This window comes from Simochromis diagramma, unplaced genomic scaffold (genome assembly GCF_900408965.1).
Source record: "Simochromis diagramma unplaced genomic scaffold, fSimDia1.1 OVJJ01000343.1, whole genome shotgun sequence".
In the NCBI taxonomy this organism is placed as follows: domain Eukaryota; kingdom Metazoa; phylum Chordata; class Actinopteri; order Cichliformes; family Cichlidae; genus Simochromis; species Simochromis diagramma.
In genome coordinates, this window is record NW_024386831.1 from 1,870,084 (window position 1) to 1,875,955 (window position 5,872).

General features: G+C 42.1%; 1 long non-coding RNA gene across 1 annotated transcript; it reads left to right on the plus strand.

Annotated features, from left to right (window-relative positions):
* The first annotated feature begins 261 nt into the window (after positions 1-261).
* LOC120730866 lies at positions 262-5,311 on the plus strand. Its single transcript, XR_005695227.1, has 3 exons — positions 262-1,137; positions 1,360-1,417; positions 4,107-5,311. It is a non-coding gene; the product is annotated as an uncharacterized LOC120730866 (long non-coding RNA).
* The last annotated feature ends 561 nt before the right edge of the window (positions 5,312-5,872 follow it).

Here is a 5,872-nt window from a genome sequence, read left to right on the forward strand (position 1 = left end):
GGGGTTCGTTGCAGTTATTTTTCCACAGCAGAGGGCTACAGGTGGCTCTTTCCCAGGATGGTTCTTGCCTTTCAAACCTGCCTGTCATGATTAGTCTGCTTTTTGAGGTCCAGCTCGAGACTCTCCACCAGATTGTCATCATTCAGCGTGTTTCGATTATTACTCCTTGGCTCGTGTTGTTTCTCTGTTTTCGTAGCCTAGACTTATCTGTTGAGCCAATCACAAGCAACAAAAGCCTTTCCCAGGATCTCCAGGCTGGTCTGTATACCCTGAGAAGAGAAGCAAGGAAACATACCTGCCAATCACACCTACCTGCCCACCTCCAACCAATCCAGCTTCTCTGAGTAACTCTAGTCAGTCCGTTCAAAATCGAGCCACATTGATACCCCAGTGATTCACTGGGTGTCGAGTCCTTGCTGCCTTCTGAATTTTGTGCAAATAAAGTTGTTGAACCGCACTCTCATCATGACACAAAACAGTGTCAGGTGTCACGGACCCAGCTCCGGGGACTCGGGGTCTGTGAGCAGTGTGGACTACTGTTATAATTATTGCTGTTATTTGGTGATGTGTGTGTTGTCTGCACTGTTCTTGTGATTCCCCATCCTTGTATGTATAGGCAAGTGGGTGTGTCAGTGAGTGTGGCTGAGTACTGGGTTTCAGGTAGGCCTGGTGGGCGTGTCCTGTCTAGAGGATGGCCATACCTGAAGCAGATGATCACACACACCAGCAGCTAATGAAGCATTGTTGGGGAGCTTCTTAAGACTGTGGCTGAGCGTTCCTCGGCGTGGGATTGTTGTGTGAGACTCTATGTTAGTGTTGATAAATGTCAAGTCCAGTGAGTGCATGCCTGCGGTAGTCGAGTGTCCCGACAAGTTGCCTCTTTGTTATTTTCTCCAGGAAGGAGCAGGGAAGACAAGAGCAGCGAGCACGGGGTGCGGGGACACACAGGAGCGGAAGAGCACGGAGGACGGACTTGTGGGTGAAGATACGACACGAAAGTCAAGGGGAAAACACGGGGTTATTCTGTGAACTATTTACACCACTGTAAATAAACGCACTGCCTTCATCATTAAGTCCTGCATCTTGGGTCCTCATTCCTCTCATCCCCACGGTCTGCCACACAGATCGTGACATCAGGTCCTTGTTAACCACACTGTAGTTTGCATCTGTATCTGCATATCTCAGTAAACATGGGATTTCTGTCTATAATTTTAGATTTTATCTTATAAAGTTGCTATTTTTGTTTTAGGACACACTGTAATGTATTTGTTTATCACTGTTGGTGTCTGTGAGCTACCAGCGGTTTGCTTTCTAAACACAATAACAAATAAAGCTTTATCTTGTCTTTGTTTTTCACAGATGATTGGTCATGCTGGCTTTAAGCTCACATTGGAGATGTTTACAGTCCAACATGAAGGTCAGAAGGTCTCCCTTTTACTGCTGGAAAGGTCCTAAAGGACTCTACTCTTTAACCCGACATTAACTATGTTTAAAATGTTTTTTTAAAACACAAAAGAACCAAACAAACATAAAATTCATATTCTGATTGCCCAGGGTTAAAGTTAAAGTTAGGGTTAGTGTTCCTGAGGTATATCTGTGTTTTTATTCTGCTCATTTGTGTCTGCATCGAGGTGAAGGTCAGAGAGCTTAACTTCAGGCAGAAGATGCATTGATGTGGTTGAGCCTCTGAACCAGACGCCTCCTCCTGAGGTGTTTCAGGGAAGTTCAACTAAGATGAGACCCTGATGTAAACCAGGGGAGAAGGTATTTCTTTGGCCATCTCTGCCCATCCACTTCTTACACTGACCCACATAAGCACAAGAAAAATGGATGGCTGGATGCTTCTATTTCATGTGATGGTATTCAAGTTTCACAGATCTATCCTGACACTAAAGGACTGAACTTGAATTCAAATTTGAGATACTTTGATAAGAAGGTCCTCTTGAAGACAAAGAACAAGCGAATCTGCTTGAAGCAATATAGGAAGATTCATCTCACTGGATTTGTAACACTCACACTGCCTCCGACAACCACTGAAAACAGCGAGATGAAGTTGGAGAGACGCAGGTTTGTGCCAGCTGCTGCAAACTCGGTTCTGAACTCGAGGCGAAAATGTGGTCTCAGAGTTTTTCAGATGCCATCAGTGTGCGGTGACGGGGGGAGAAATAAGCAAATCTGGAGCTCCTTTTAAAGTTTGGTAATCTGAGCGGTCGCACGCGGTCTCAGCCCACATCAGGGGAGCCCCGCTGAGTGTGAAGGCAGAGCGAAGCACAAGAACGCTGTTTATAATGCTAATGCTGCACTACATATTCCTGTGGGGAGGATGAAGGAAATCTGTATGAACTACACGTGATTTTTTTTTTTTATATTTTAAATTACGATTTGATTGGAATTATTCCATAAGACAACTCATTGTGAAAGTTAAAATTTTCTGATATTTCAGGAGCTTTTCTGAACAAAATCCAATTTTCCACATCTGTTGTTCAGGTTTAGATTGAAACAGGATCAAGATACAGCGTAACTGTGAGGACTTCACTGGAAATATAAATGATAATTATTTAATTAATGTATTGTGTTTACAGCAGATGCGATAAATTAATATTCTCTGTACAATTCTTTTTTTTTTTACCTGATTTTTGCATCAAAAATGACACAAAGTCATAATTAATGACAGGAGAACGTTTCAGAATATCTGTCATAAATAAAATAAAAAGTAAAGGTTTGAGAAACAAAACCAGAGACAAAAAAATAAGTCATAAATGTTTGTTTGAGGGTTAAAATGTAAACCACAAAATAAATTTTTGTCAGTCACAGCCTGAAACCTGATTCTCTCGTGTGAAAGTGCTTATACATCCTGACACCACTGCAGTTTAAAAGGAATCTTTGTCTTGGCTATTTGTTATCTGACACTTACAGCAGTATCAGTGTTGGGTAGAAATATAAGCTACATACTATCCTGCAAAACAAACAATTTCTTTTCTCTTTGGTCTGTTTGTGTGTGTTTGTGTAAATGTTATTTTTATAGGAGAAAATGTAATTTTTATACAGTATTTATTAGACATTCTTTACAAAATAAACAAAAACAATGTTAAGCACTCATTTCATACATAGTAAAACACAGAGATAAGATTTTATGTGAATCCTGGACTATGCAGTAAGTTCCTTTCAGATTAAATGTCCTCGATATACAGGACATTTAATGTGAAAGGAACTTACGGACAGGAAGAAGGAACGAACAGAACAAATTGGGTTTCCTGCAGCGGTCAGGCAGCCTCTGAACATTAAGTCAGATTAGAAGTATAAAATACAGCTCAGACTAAACGTGCAGGTAACAGCAGAATATCATAAAGCAGCTTCTCACCTGTGGAATTCAATCCTGTCATTTAGTTTGGATTAAAATGAACAAAAGCAACACGAACTTCAGTGTTTTAGAGGTTTAACGGGTCAGATGACTGTGTGGACTGTGTGTGTGTGTGTGTGTGTGTGTGTGTGTGTGTGTGTGTGTGTGTGTGTGTGTGTGTGTGTGAGCCTCACACTATTTCTTTCTCCATTTGTTCTGCAGCGCTGCTCTCACGTCTGATCAGAGGAGCTGCTGAGTGTCTATTTGAAGTGTCCTTGAGCAAAGCACGAACCACTCACCTGCTCAGCAGAGGGAGAGAGAGAGAGTGTGTGTGTGTGTGTGTGTGTGGTAAAGTGACTTTAAAAAAGTGTGTGTACAGCTGTTTGGATCTGAGTTTCTTAATGTGCTGCTGCAGAGCTGGAAGCTGTTTACGCAAGTGTTTGTGTCAGCATTGTAATGTGTGTGTGTGTGTGTGTGTGTGTGTGTGTGTGTGTGTGTGTGTGTGTTGTATATAGGATGGCAGCAGGTGTGTTTTAAGCCTACCTTATAGCGCTGTTTATACGATTCAGGGTGTCCAAATTGCTTTGTGCTGTACCTTTTGTTTGTTTAGGTGTTTTGTTTACGTGTGTGTGTGTGTGTGTGTGTGTGTGTGTGTGTGTGTGTGTGTGTGTGTGTTATTTTTAGGGCAGCAGAAGCAGCAGAGGAACAGTTTGGAGTGTTTTAACAGGCTTCATCTGTTTTCCTGTTTGTTTGTTTGTTTTTTCAGGTGTGTGTGTTTTTGCGGGGGGTCAACCTGGAGCGCGTGAACACACACACTCCTCGTGTCCGCACAAACACCAGCGGCGTGAAGAGCTACAGCGGTCGCCTCGCTTCTGTCGCCGTCCGTCTGTCGCGTGGTTGATGGCCCATCACCTGTCGCCGGGCGGATGGTGTGGGGACATCTGAGGAAAGACAGAGATGTGAGGAAAGAAACTGAGACCGAATTAAACATTTCTTAGTGTCTCAGCTTGTGTGTTGTTTCAAAGATGGCTTGCAAAGGATGCTGGGAATGAAAACAAAGCGGATAACAGAAACGACAGACGAAGGAGAGCGGAGGAAAAGAACACGGAGCTGTCAAAGAGCTTTTAAAAACAGCATCCTGCTGCTCTAAACACCCACCGCGGCAGGAAGTCTGTATTATTCCACAGCTAAAAATAGTCCCCATTCTATATCCTCCTGTTTGCCCAGCTTGTTTTGGAAAAGGCTTTTTTTAACCATTTAAATCTTGAGGACCAACCAGCAGGCTCATCACTGACAGATGGTCCAATAATAAAAAGTACTTGGAGGATAAAATCAGTCACATCTGAGCAAAGTTCCCACCTGATCCTCTTGTCTTAACTCACAGTCCTTTAAAGGATATTTGAGTTTCATTTAAACTCTGAAAACACTCGCAGATAGAAGATGACCCTGGTAACCAAATGCAACCATTTCATGCTCCAAGTGACCCACAGGGTGATGGGAGCCTTGAAGGTTTACTCATAAGTTTCCTTCAGTGAAAACAGATCTGCAGTTTATTCAAACTATGATAGATTCATCATATTAAAAAAGAAATGTGTTGAACAGAGCATTTGCTCTTCAGACTGTGACTCTTGGAGTGGGTGAAAAACAGTTTTTAATGGATCTTAAAGTGTTTTCATACCTGGGAACTTCATTTAGACATCCCCTGTACTTACGACACCACGATGGCTCAAACATGCTGAAAAATCTCTACATTTCCCACCCGTGTGTACGTTCATGGCCTCTAGCTAAAATAAATAAAACATTCACAGTATGAAGGTTAAAATTTTGCCTGGTTTCAGTAAATATGCTAAAGTAAATTCACATAAAAATCAGCTGACTCTCAATGATCCAATAATGATGTCAGCCTTATCCTTCTATGATGCCATGTGATCATTTCTTCACCTGGCTTTCACATCATGGTGGTATTTAATAAAAAACTGGCCACTAACAGCCTTTCTTTAGTCTGATCGCTGTATTTTAATTATAATCAACAGCTGAGGCTGCAGGGCTTTTATAAAGAAACAAAATGAACACAGAAAAGGAGAAGTGCTAAACTGACCAAAAAGGTTTAGTCTGATGAGCCAGAATCTAAATACCTGCCTCACTTCATGTTAGTCCCTCTGGAGGCGTCTCAAAGTATCACAAGCTAATGCCTGAATTAGGTTGTGACTTACGACGTAACCAGAAACCCGTCTTAACCCGACGCCCTGACCTTCCACGTAACCTGACGTGCACCTCCTGAGAAATGTAAATTCTACATAATTTACCGCCGGATGCCCCTAGCACAACCTAGGTCTCGACTGATGTCGAGAGGTGACCGGGCGTTTGCAACCGTAGCACCTACAGTCATGGCCAAAAGTTTTGGGAATTACATAAATATTGGAAATTGGAAAAGTTGCTGCTTAAGTTTTTATAATAGCAATTTGCATACACTCCAGAATGTTACGAAGAGTGATCGGATGAATTGCATAGTCCTTCTTTGCCATGAAAATG